The sequence below is a fragment of the Aquarana catesbeiana genome, linkage group LG13 (genome assembly GCF_042186555.1).
Source record: "Aquarana catesbeiana isolate 2022-GZ linkage group LG13, ASM4218655v1, whole genome shotgun sequence".
Lineage (NCBI taxonomy): Eukaryota > Metazoa > Chordata > Amphibia > Anura > Ranidae > Aquarana > Aquarana catesbeiana.
In genome coordinates this window covers 35,047,838-35,061,580 of record NC_133336.1, presented here as the reverse complement: position 1 = coordinate 35,061,580, position 13,743 = coordinate 35,047,838, and positions in this window count along the sequence as shown.

Sequence of the window (13,743 nt, the reverse complement as noted above, 5' to 3'; positions counted from 1 at the left end):
TAACAGAACTGAGGAGAGAGGGTTAGGGCCTGAACACCCTTAGGCAGATGCAAAAATGCTTGGCAGACTCAAAAATAGGAATAGAAGAACAGCTATACGGTTCAAGGGCCTTTAAGCTGAATTGCAGCAAACTGTATCTGTAGACCGCTATCTCCTACAGCAACTTCAAATTCAATGCAGATCACAACTTACAGTATCCCACCTGCTGTGGCTTCCAAGTGTCACCCACACTGTTCCGCTGGGTCCCTAGCTTGGCTCTGCTGAAGCTTTACCAACGTCTTCACCGTCCCCGGCTAGTGAAAATGGCTGCTCTGTTACTTCTTTAGTCTCCACAGAACCTGGCCTCTGATAACAGGAGAGATTTCCCTTGCTGACGACTGTGTCCCCTTTACCTCCGACTCTGGTTCTCACTTGCCTCTGGCGACAGGAGTGGTCGTCTGACGACAACTGCTTTCCTTCACTTGTGGGAATTACTTGGTTCTCCGGCCGGTAGAATCCCTGCAACTTGGTTGGGCTCCAAGTCTGAAGCTCCAACCCTGGGCTGCTTGCTTCTAACCTGGATAGGCCTCAGACCGCCTAGCAGAGAGGTACTCCCGGATAGGCCTCAGATTTCTGACCTAGCAGCCGGGAGCGTCCACCCAGACAGCCGTCCAGGTGGCACCAAACCCCGATCACCTGACTCCTCCCGAATAAATAGGCTCTCCCAGCAGGCCAAGGGCAAAGAAACCCCTGCCAATTGGCTGAGACAACCCATCCACTCCCAGTCCGGATTTACTATGCCCTTGGCCATCAAATGCCTCAAGTAACAACACCACCTAGTGACAGAAGAGAGGTGCATCAAACCCAGATTTAGGAAAATGTCAGTGGATCTCCCTAACAGTCAGCCAGGCTGGTTACCACCTAGCAAACAAAATTTGTCAGCAACCCTGCCTAAGACCGGGGTGCTACATCCTCCCCCTGCCAAGGAAACTACATCTCAGCGTTTGCAGAAAAACAAAAGTACTCTCAAGCCTAATGCCCCGTACACATGGTCGGACTTTGTTCGGACATTCCGACAACAAGATCCTAGGATTTTTTCCGACGGATGTTGGCTCAAACTTGTCTTGCATATACACAGTCACACAAAGTTGTTGGAAAATCCGATCGTTCTAAACGCGGTGACGTAAAACACGTACGTCGGGACTATAAACGGGGCAGTGGCCAATAGCTTTCATCTCTTTATTTATTCTGAGCATGCATGGCACTTTGTCCGTCGGATTTGTGTACACACGATCAGAATTTCCGACAACAGATTTTGTTGTTGGAAAATTTTATAGCCTGCTCTTAAACTTTGTGTGTCGGAAAATCCGATGGAAAATGTGTGATGGAGCCTACACACGGTCGGAATTTCCGACAACAAGGTCCTATCACACATTTTCCGTCGAAAAATCCGATCGGGTGTACGGGGCATAAGAGTGGATGTCCAGGCAAAAACTGGGGTAGGTGGAATAACAGGGAAAGATGAACAAAGTAACAATACGTATGGCGTACCACATGAAGTAGGTATACATAACATATGTACATAGGCAGGAGGCATTTCACACAAAGGCATATAAATAGAGGACAGTATTTACAGTTTTACGCGTGGCATTCAACCCGAACAACAATGGTATAACACAATAGCAATAGCCTTATATTATAACTATCTACACCTGGGAAGAATAGAAAATTTAGCATTGTTGTACAAGCTGAGGTGATTGTACTAGCTGGCGTCATAGTCTCTCCTTAGACAAGGAAGACGCAATGGGTGCTGGAACACCTGAAAGAGAAGAAAACAGACAGCATAGAAAGACTTCCTATTTCTATAGTAACACAGGGCAACAGTGCAATATCTACATAAGTCGAGTTTTGTTGACTCCCAGCCGAGCAAAACAAAGTAGTGCAAAAGGAACACAGCAATATATCTCAATCTACATATTATTTAAATGTGTGTATATATGTATACACACACACACACACACACATATATATATATATATATATATATATATATATCCTCTCATAGAGCTCCCAGTCTCTATCTAGAATCTTTAGATCCCAGCCGCCACTGGATCCTTTGATCTCCTCCACAACAAATTTGCTCTGGCTTCCAAGTGTTACCCACACTGTCCTGCTGGGTCCCCGACTTGGCTCTTCAGCTAATCTGCTCAATCCTCTGCAATCGTCACCCGCACTGTTCCGCTGGGTCCCTAGCTTGGCTCTGCTGAAGCTTTCCCAACTTCTTCACCGTCCCCAGCTAGGGAAAAAGGCTGCTCTGGTACTTCTTCAGTCTCCACAGAACCTGGTCTCTGATAACAGGAGAGATTGTCCCTTGCTGGCAACTGTGTCCCCTATCTCTGACTCTGATTCTCGCTTGCCTCTGGCGACAGGAGTGGTCGTCTGACGGCAACTGCTTTGCTTCACCTGTGGCAATTACTGGGTCTTTTGGCCAGCAGAACCCCTGCAAGTTGGTTGGGCTCCAAGCCTGAAGCCCCAACCCCGTGCTGCTTGCTTCCAACCTGGATAGTCCTCAGACCGCCTGGCAGCCAGGTACTCCCGGATAGGCTTCAGGCTTCTGGCCTGGTAGCCGGGAGCTTTTCAACACCTGCCCACCCAGACAGCTGCCCAGGTGGCACTGAACCCCCCAATCACCTGACTCCTCCGGAATAAATAGGCTCTCCCTGCAGGCCAAGGGCAAATAAACCCCTGCCAATTGGCTGAGACAACCCATCCACTCCTAGTCCGGATTTACTATTCCCTTGTCCATCAAATGCCACAGGTAACAATGCTACCTAGTGACAAAAGAGAGGTGCGTCAAACCCAGATTTAGGAAAAGGTCAGTGGATCTCCCCAACAATCAGCCAGGCTGGTTACCACCTAGCAAACTAAATTTGTCAACAACCCTGCCTAAGACCAGGGTGCTACATGAATATTTAAGAAAGTAAAAGTGAGGTCTTGGCTTTCTTAGGAGAATATCTGTGTGTGCACAATGATTGGGCAACTATTAGTGTGCAGAATTATTATGCAACTAAATGAAAAACTAAAAAAATAAACCAACAACTTAAAATTAAACATTTAAAAAAAAAAAAATCAGTGACCAATATAGCTACCCTTTTCAGTAAAGTCATAAGCCTTCCATTCATGGAGTCTGTCAGTTTCTTGATCTGTTGATGATAAACTTTTTGTGCAGCACCAACCGAAGCCTTCCAGACATGGTGTACGGTTTTCCTTCAAAAGTTAGAGGGGTTTTTAAACTAGGCGATGGGGGGGAGGGTCCAGAGACAGTGATAGCCAGCGCGGAAGATATTTCAGAGGGTAGTATTGGGGGCATTAGTGGTAGGTTAAGCAAAGCACAAAAACACAAGGTGAGTATAGTAGCAAGTCCAAGTTGCAATCTTGAAACACCCAATACGAGGACAATATGCGACCGGTCTAAACTATGTGGCATGTTCACCAATGCCAGGAGCCTGGCGGACAAGATGGGTGAACTAGAGATACTGTTGTACAAGGAGGATTTGGATTTTGTGGGAATTTCAGAGACCTGGTTCAACATCTCTCATGATTGGCTGGCAAACATTCAAGGGTATACCCTATACCGCAAGGATAGAAAGGGTAAAAAAGGGGAGGGGTATGCCTATATATCAAGAATAATGTACAAGTGAATGTGAGAGATGACATCACTGAGGGGGCTAGGGAGGAGGTGGAATCTTTATGGGTAGAGCTCCAAAGGCATGAAGCTAAGGGGAAAATAATACTGGGAGTATGCTATAGGCCCCCTAACCTGAGGGAGGAAGTGGAGACGGATCTCCTATCACAAATTGGATTAGCAGCAAGGATGGGAAGTGTTATCATAATGGGGGATTTTAATTATCCAGACATAGACTGGGCGGAGGGAACCGCGCATTCATTTAAGGCTCGCCAGTTCCTTAGTGTCTTGCAGGACAATTTTATGGGTCAGATGGTAGACGCACCAACTAGAAATGAAACATTACTAGATCTACTGATTACCAACAATACAGACCTGATAACAGATGTGGAAATACGGGGCAATTTAGGTAACAGCGATCACAGGTCAATTAGTTTCAGTATAAATCACACAAATAGGAGACATGAAGGGAACACAAAGACACTGAATTTCAAAAGAGCCAACTTCCCTAAACTACAAACCTTGCTAAAAGGCATAAATTGGGATAAAATATTAGGAACAAAGAATACGGAGGAGAGATGGGTTTGCTTTAAGAGCATATTAAATAAGGGCATTAGCCAATGTATCCCATTGGGTAATAAATTTAAAAGAGCGAACAAACATCCTGGATGGCTTAACTCCAATGTAATAATGCATATAAAAGCAAAGGAGAAGGCCTTCAAAAAATACAAGGTTGAGGGATCATCCACAGCATTCAGAATTTATAAAGAATGCAATAAGAAATGTAAGGGTGCAATTAGGATGGCTAAGATAGAACATGAAAGACACATAGCGGAGGAGAGCAAAAAAAATCCCAAGAAATTCTTTAAGTATGTAAACAGTAAAAAAGGGAGGACAGACCATATTGGCCCCATAAAGAATGAGGAAGGACATCTGGTTACAAAGGATGGGGAGATGGCAAAGGTATTGAATTTATTCTTCTCCTCAGTCTTCACGAGTGAATCGGGGGGCTTCAGTAACCAAAACTGCAGTGTTTATCCTCATGACACAACACAGGAAGCACCTACATGGTTAACAGAGGACGGAATTAAAATTAGACTTGATAAACTTAACATTAATAAATCACCGGGACCAGATGGCTTGCATCCGAGGGTACTTAGGGAACTCAGTCAGGTGATTGCCAGACCGTTGTTCCTAATTTTTACAGTCTATTGACTGGAATGGTACCAGCTGATTGGAGAAAAGCCAATGTAGCACCAATATTTAAAAAGGGCCCAAAAAACATCCCTGGGAATTACAGACCAGTTAGCCTAACATCAATAGTATGTAAACTCTTGGAGGGGATGATAAGGGACTATATACAAGATTTTAGTAATAAGAATGATATCATTAGCAGTAATCAGCATGGATTCATGAAGAATCGTTCTTGCCAAACCAATCTATTAACCTTCTATGAGGAGGTGAGTTGCCATCTAGATAAAGGAAGGCCCGTAGACGTGGTGTATCTGGATTTTGCAAAAGCATTTGACACAGTTCCCCATAAACGTTTACTGTACAAAATAAGGTGCGTTGGCATGGACCATAGGGTGAGTACATGGATTGAAAACTGGCTACAAGGGCGTGTTCAGAGGGTGGTGATAAATGGGGAGTACTCAGAATGGTCAGGGGTGGGTAGTGGGGTTCCCCAGGGTTCTGTGCTGGGACCAATCCTATTTAATTTGTTTATAAACGACCTGGAGGATGGGATAAACAGTTCAATCTCTGTATTTGCAGACGATACTAAGCTAAGCAGGGTAATAACTTCTCCGCAGGATGTGGAAATCTTGCAAAAAGACCTGAACAAACTAATGGGGTGGGCGACTACATGGCAAATGAGGTTCAATGTAGAAAAATGTAAAATAATGCATTTGGGTGGCAAAAATATGAATGCAATCTATACACTGGGGGGAGAACCTCTGGGGGAATCTAGGATGGAAAAGGACTTGGGGGTCCTAGTAGATGATAGGCTCAGCAATGGCATGCAATGCCAAGCTGCTGCTAATAAAGCAAACAGAATATTGGCATGCATTAAAAGGGGGATCAACTGCAGAGATAAAACGATAATTCTCCCGCTCTACAAGACTCTGGTCCGCCCGCACCTGGAGTATGCTGTCCAGTTCTGGGCACCAGTCCTCAGGAGGGACGTACTGGAAATGGAGCGAGTACAAAGAAGGGCAACAAAGCTAATAAAGGGTCTGGAGGATCTTAGTTATGAGGAAAGGTTGCGAGCACTGAACTTATTCTCTCTGGAGAAGAGACGCTTGAGAGGGGATATGATTTCAATTTACAAATACTGTACTGGTGACCCCACAATAGGGATAAAACTTTTTCGCAGAAGAGAGTTTAATAAGACTCGTGGCCACTCATTACAATTAGAAGAAAAGAGGTTTAACCTTAAACTACGTAGAGGGTTCTTTACTGTAAGAGCGGCAAGGATGTGGAATTCCCTTCCACAGGCGGTGGTCTCAGCGGGGAGCATTGATAGCTTCAAGAAACTATTAGATAATCACCTGAATGACCGCAATATACAGGGATATGTAATGTAATACTGACACATAATCACACACATAGGTTGGACTTGATGGACTTGTGTCTTTTTTCAACCTCACCTACTATGTATATCTCCCGTTTAAGAAGGGCCCACAAGTTCTCAATAGGGTTTAGGTCAGGTGAGGAAGGCTGCCATGTCATTATTCTTTCATGTAGAAGGCTTTTATTGGCTACCAAATGTGGTGGAGTACTTTGATGCATGTGATGGATCATTGTCCTACATAAATATCATGGTCTTCTTGAAAGATGCAGACTTCTTCCTGTACCACTGCTTGAAGAAAGTGTCTTCTAAAAACTGGCAGTAAATTTGAGAGTTGATTTTGAGTCCATCTTCAATAATACCAGCCCATACTAGTACCCCAGCTCCACCCTGCTGGCGTCTGAGTCGAAGTTGAGCTCTGTGCCGTTACTAATCCAGCCACATGCCCATCCATCTGGTCTGTCAATAGGCACATCTCAAAAGTACATAAAACTATAGAAAAATATGTCTTCAGACAGTTTTTGGCCCAGTCTTGACTTTGCAACTTATGTGTCTTGTTCAGTGGGTGCTGGGTTTCAGAATTCCTTGCCCTGGCCATGTCTCTGAGCACTGAACACCATGTACTTCTGGGCACTCCAGGTAGGATGCAGTGCTGGAATATGACAGCACTGGAGGATAATGGGTTCCTGGTAGCTTCGTTTGATTCTTTTCAAATCTTTGGCAGTTATTTTGCGCCTTTTTTCTCAACATGTCTCTTGCGACCCTGTTGACTACCTGCAACAAAATGTTTGATGGTTCTGCAATCACACCCCAAAATCTTAGCAATTTCAAGAGTGCTGCATCGCTCTGATCCCACTTACAATTTTTGACCTTTCAGAGTCTGTTAAATCTTTTCTTGGCCCATTTTGTCTGAGAAAAAGATGCTCCCTAATAATTATGTATACCTTGATACAGGGTGTTGATCTCCTTAGGCCACTCCCTCCCTCATTACACAAATACACATCACCAGATATGCTTAAATCCAATTAGCAATCAAATTGATACAGCTTGGGAGTTGGACAATATGCATAAAAATAATGATTTGGTCAAAATACTCACTTGCCTAATATTTGTGCACACACAGTGTATAGGCTAACATGCAGGGGGGGCAGGAAAAAAAAAATGCCAAGGAACAGCAGACAAAACATCCAGTGTGCACGAGGCCATAGAGAGACTGATGTGATAGGAGCATCTGTGATATGAAGTTAATTTAATCAAGGAGTCTGTGTGCATGCTCCAGCACCTCCCCCACCATGACAGCGGGCAGCAGTTTCTCTCCCCCACAGTCACTGTCATATTTAAAATTGGTGATGCTATGCGATGCTCCGCCTGCACAGCCACAGCATTCTTGCACATGGATCTGGATGGATTTTTAAAATTTGTACAAGGAACAAATTTTGCAACCAATTCCAACATCGCCTGAAGAAGAAATACACTTTTGATAAGCATATAAGATATTCACATCAGCTCTAGTGGGCATACGCAATGATGCTCTGGATTCACAGCATGCACAGTGAGCCATGAATCCAGAGGGCCGTCCTGCAAAGATGACTCTTGTGTGCATGCGCGGAAGCGACGTCATCGCAGCTTGGTCATTTAATCTGCTGGAGACAGAAAACCCAGGAAGACCGGCCGAAGATGAGAATGCTGGCAGCAGTAAAAGATGATGCTGTCTCTAGCAATGTACACATTGCTAGATCACAATCTGGCTCAGGTAAGCATTAGGGGGGCTACACACTGAAGGTTTTTTTCATAGAATATATAAAAAGGTAAAAAATCTTCAACTTTTAGAACCATTTTAAAGCAGTTATAAAAAAACAAAACAGCGAATGTTAAATTGGTCTCCTGGGGGGGGGGGGGGGAGCACCAGCAAACCAGAAGTCTACCAGATGCTACCCCAGGTCCCCTCTACATGTGGCCCAAGTTTGGGGTCCCAGTCGTTTATGGTTCGGGAACAGTGCCCGGTCAAGCCGGCTAATTTTCCCTATAGACGCCAATGTTAAAGCCCAAACTTTTCCCGGTAGCTCGCAGTCAAAGTCCAGTGGCTTTGAGGACCCAGTGCAGACAAGCCATTAGTCCCCGCGACCCCAAATTTTGTATGAAGGTAGATCTCCTCTAACTCTAGACGCCCAATTGGTTTGGCGGGGCAGGACCACCCGAACACAGGTAACCAGACCCCTGAAAATCAGTCAGCTTGACCAGATAAAACTGGGAGCTTGACCGGGTAAGCCCGTTCAAGGTGACCTCACGTTACCGGAACCCCCAATTTTCAGGTCAGCTTGGCCAGGTAACCTTAAACTCGGGTCTACTTGGCAAGGTACACCCAGACAAGCTGTCAGGGGCCGCCGGAGCCCCGCACAACCCGGTCAGCTTGACCAGGCACACCTGGGCAAGCTGGCTAGGGTGCCAGGGTCAGCTTGGGAAGGTACACCTGGGCACTTTGGCAAAGCACACTGGGCCAAGCCCCCCCCACCCAGTGGCACTCTGTGCTGTCCTCCCCACCTCCCTTAACCCCCCTTCCAGCTTGGCGGGGCGGAGGCAGGTCCCACCCAGCTTGAGTCGCTGGGCAGCTTGGCGAGCCAGTGGGGGGGGTAAGCTTAAGAGTCGGTGGTCAGCTTGGCGAGGAACAAGGGGGGTGAAAGGCTAAGTTATCGGGCTTAAGGCTCCAGGAGGGTGGGCTTAAGGCCCAGGGAGGTGCCCCAGGGGCAAGCTTCAATCACCGGGCAATACCCCCCTTGAGCCGGGCTTAAGGGTCGGTGGTCAACCTGGCAAGGAACAAGGGGGTGATTGGCTTACGTTACTAGGCTTAAGGCTCCAGGGGTGAGCTTAAGTCACCAGGGCCAAAAACTTCCTGAGCCGTACTTTTAGGGTCGGTGGTCAGCTCCGAAGTTACACTGTTTCAAGGTGGACTTTTCCAGTTACCGGAACCTAACTCAGTGTGGTGGTATCGCCAGATGTCCTTTCTGGAACACCCGTTTGGTGTTTTTATATCACCCGTGGTTCGGGAGCACTGGTACCGGGAATTAGGGAACCCCACCGCCGAACACTTTTTAGGGTCCACAAATATTCAGACAGAATAAAGCACCTGAACCAGATGGCATACTCCCACGGATCCTAAAATAATTGAGCTCTGTTGTGTCCAAGCCATGGTTTCAAATTTTTAGGGACTTGTTAAAGACTGGAATGGTCCCACTAGATTGGCGTAAGGCCAATGTGGTGCCTATGTTTAGAAAGGGATCAAAGTCTTTACCAAGTAACTATAGACCTGTTAGTTTAACTTCTGTGGTTGGGAAGATACTGGAGAGTTTAATAAAAGAACAAAAGAAAAAAAAAAAAACATTTTAAAAGCAAAATTCACCATGGATTCATGAAAGACAAGAGTTGAGACAAATCAGATATCTTTTTATGAGGTGGCAAGTAAAACCTTGGACAGAGGGGTGGCTGTGGACTTGCCTGGATTTTGCAAAAGCGGTTGACACAGTTCCCCACACACAGCTAATATGTAAAAGGTAAAGGCTACAGGCTTGGAAAGATCAGTTTGTAAATGGATAAAAAATCTGTGCACTTCTCTTAACATCTGGCAAGTTCATGGCGCTCCAGGAAGATAGCTTCCAGAACTTTTACGCTGGACCTTCTGGTCTCAGCTCCTTCAAGTACAGAATTGATGCAGTTGCTATGGACACCCCTCCCCTCCTGCCCAATCACAGAAACCTTTGTATTAGGTGAACTCATTCACAAAATACAAAGGCTTCTGTGAATGGGGAGCACAAAGTGACGGGCACAGCTGTTGTGTGTGCGCCTCTCAGAGCCCAGACTGTCTCCTCCGGGAGCATCACAAACCTATCAGATGTAAGTCGAGGAGGTGGCATGCACCTTGTTGGATTTAACTCATAGCATGCGTTCACTTTTTACAAGTGGCTGAATTCCTGGAATTCAGATTTAAAACAGCAGGCAGCCCTGGGTAATTCCCACATGTGACGCTGAGCCTCCATGACTGAAATTCAATGAATGGAAGGTGTGGGCCAAGAAGAATAAGCCTAGGGAACAAAGAGCTAGGTAATGCTGGACATCCTCCAGCCAGGATAAGTCAGGTGGGCCGTTTCAGACTTCTTTCTAATGCATACTATGACAAGCTCATCAGACTAAGCATTTTTAGGGGAGGAGGTGAGCCTGTACAACTGAAGGCAAGGCTGTAATTCAGCTTCAATGCATTACACAATCTATGCATTTTCATGTGTGCTTAATGACAAAAAGAAAATAGGAGGCAGTTTTCAAAACTTTATTTCAGAAGCAAAATAAATAAAAACATTTTGTGACCCTGCTTCAGGTAAAAAAACAGCAACCATATACTAAACAGTAACAGTATCAAAAAAGGTACAAATTGAAAATGGTATATGCATAGGTTGAAGACTCAAACTACATTGAATGATAGAACAGTAACGATTAGAGACCAGAGACATAAAGCAGGAATGGCAGTTTCTCAATATATCTAGGGAAACCCAATTGCCCCTGGCTCAGGCACATGGTTCGCCATCACCCATTAAAAGTTTAAAAGGCTTGATTTTTATTGAACAGATCAGTAGATCACTTTTTAGTTTTCACATCTGTACTAGGATGAGGCATGGGGACTGCAGACAAGAACACCTTTCATGGATCAGGCCCTGTGACCTTAGGCTGCCATAGTCATTCAGAAGTAATGTGAAGATTTATTCTGAGTGACAGGAATAGCAGGTAACATTTGACGTGCCATTGATTAGCCGAGATTGCAAAGGTTAAAAAAAAAAAAAAAAAAAAAAAAGAAAGAAAGAAAAAAAGACAGACATACAAAACAGCCACAAATGCAGTTCCTGAAGGTTGGCATCCTCCATTTGGACCCTGTAATACAAGTCTGCCCTCATCCTCTCAAACCGGTCCATTGGTCTGCTAGCTCTGGTTGGAAGCCAAGGAGGACCAGAAGTTTGCTACACAGGAAGGCGATCCGTTTTTAAACAGTACAAGTCTGTCCACCCCGATTGTAGGGATTAGTTCTGAGTAGGGCCATGTCTACCTACACTGATCCAGCACCATTACTACTACTCTGGACTAATCCCCAAATGGGGGTGGCAGCAGTACAGGTAGGTGATAACAGGCAAGTTAGTTTCTCCCCCTCAACCATAAACCCACAATTTAAGAAAATTTGTTCTCCCTCCATAAAAATAAAGTGGAGCTTTGTTGGGGGCCAATGGCTCCCGTTGTCACGTCTCAGACAATAAGGAGGCAGAGACCCAGGAGAGCAGTGGCTGTTGTGCACATCACTGGATTGCAATCAGGCTTGGGTAAGTATTGGGTGTAGGCTGAATTTGCATCACACAGATATCGCACTAATGTGAATACAGCCTAAGAGTTCCCTTCACTGGAACTAAGAGGCCAAGCCCAACCCCTGAGAAACAACCGCCACACCATAATCCCCCCTCCACCAAATGATTTGGACCAGTGCACAAAGCAAGGTCCATAAAGACATGGATAATAGTGGAAAAAAAAAAAACACGAGATGGATGAGCAAGTTTGGGGTGGGGGAACTTGACCAGCCTGCACAAAGTCCTAACCTCAACCCAATAGAACACCTTTGGGATGAATTAGAGCAGAGACTGCAAGCCAGGCCTTCTCGTCCAACATCAGTGCCTGACCTCACAAATGCACTTCTGGAAGAATGGTCAAACACTGCCATAGACACATTCCTAAACCTTGTGGACAGCCTTCCCAGAAGAGTTGAAGCTGTTATAGCTGCAAAGGGGTGGGCCAACTCAATATTGAACCCTACGGACTAAGTCTGGGATGCCATTACAGTTAAGGTGTGTGTAAAGGCAGGCGTGCCAATAATTTTGGTAATATAGTGTATAATTAAATAACTTTAAAACCAATTCCCAGCATTCTTGGACTAATTATAGTTTTTTATTTCTTAAAAAAAACTGTACCATCAAACCACCCTTCTATCAATCTACTCCAAGCACATGTAGGCCATCACAAAGCTAAACAAAAATAATCAAAACAATCTCAACAAATATTCAAAGTAAGGTATACAGAAAACGTATAGAACTCATTTTAAAAACATCTTCATTATCCCCTTACAATAGAACTATAGGCAAAACTTTTTTCACTTTGGATAGAGTAAAAGGAAGGTTATAACCCCCTTATAGGTTTATTTTTGACACCTTAGTCCCATTGGGGAGATTTCCCTTCAATTCCTGTCCCATAGCCAAAAAGTGAGAGGAAATCACTGCAAATTCATGGAAATCTCTTGGGGACCTCCAGAACTAGTGTCCCCATTGGGAGAGAGAGAGAGAGAGAGAGAGAGAGAGAGAGAGAGAGAGAGAGAGAGAGAGAGAGAGAGGAGAGAGAGAGAGAGAGAGAGAGAGAGAGAGAGAGAGAGAGAGAGAGAGAGAGAGAGAGAGAGAGAGAGAGAGAGAGAGAGAGAGAGAGAGAGAGAGAGAGAGAGAGAGAGACTCCCCAATAGGAGTACAGACAGTAATAAAAACTGTCAGCCATTCGAATTCCTCTCCACAAAAAGAAAAGTTTTACCTTTAGTTATACTTGAAAGTGGAGCTCCAGGCTCTTTCATAAAAAAATTAAAAGGCAGCAGCTACAAAATACTGTAGCTGCTGACTTTTAATATAAGGACACTTGCCTGTCCAGGAAATCCAGCAGTGTCTTCACCTGAGCCGATTTTTCAATCAGCTCTCGGGTGCTGCCGCCGCCCATCTCGGGTAAGGGAAAGCGGCACCTCCCTACTGCGTGCAAAAAGGGCCCTGCGTTTTGTGAATGGCCCGGTGGAGGTGGGCAAACTTCCAGATGAGTGTGCCGCAGCAAAGGCAGCTGGAAGTGGGAGCGGGTACCTGTCAAAATCAGGTACCCGCTCCCCCCCCCGAAAGGTGCCAAATATGTCAGTGGCATTTTTGTATGTAATAAAGTATTACATGCACACTTTGTTCAGTGTATATCAACATTCATTCCTAAACACATGTAAAAAGTTCATGTATGTTCATGGTGACGAACTGATGTGGACATACACTTAACAGGGTGCAATACCCATTGCGGTTTTTATTTTGGATGGGAAATGAAAGGAATTTTGTATAAAATGCAGTTGTTTATAGGACCGCTCTACATACTATACAATGAATATTGTTTGAGATAATAAGTCCGTTTTTTATGATGGCCTGTGACAGGACAGTTGCGTAGATTTTTTCACCAGCAGACTCTGGGGCCTCGGGAGAAATTTTGTAGGCTGTTTAACCACTTCCCACCCAAGGTACGTCATATTTACTTTCAGTGGTGATATCTAAATGGTGCCTGCAGCTACAGGCATCATCCAGATATCTTTTAGAGATGGCTGTAGAGATGTTCTATGTACTGTAAGAACGATCATAGCAGCAGTTCCGCCGATTGATCGCCCTTACAGGTGATGGGAGGTGACACCCCCCCCTCCCGCCGCTCT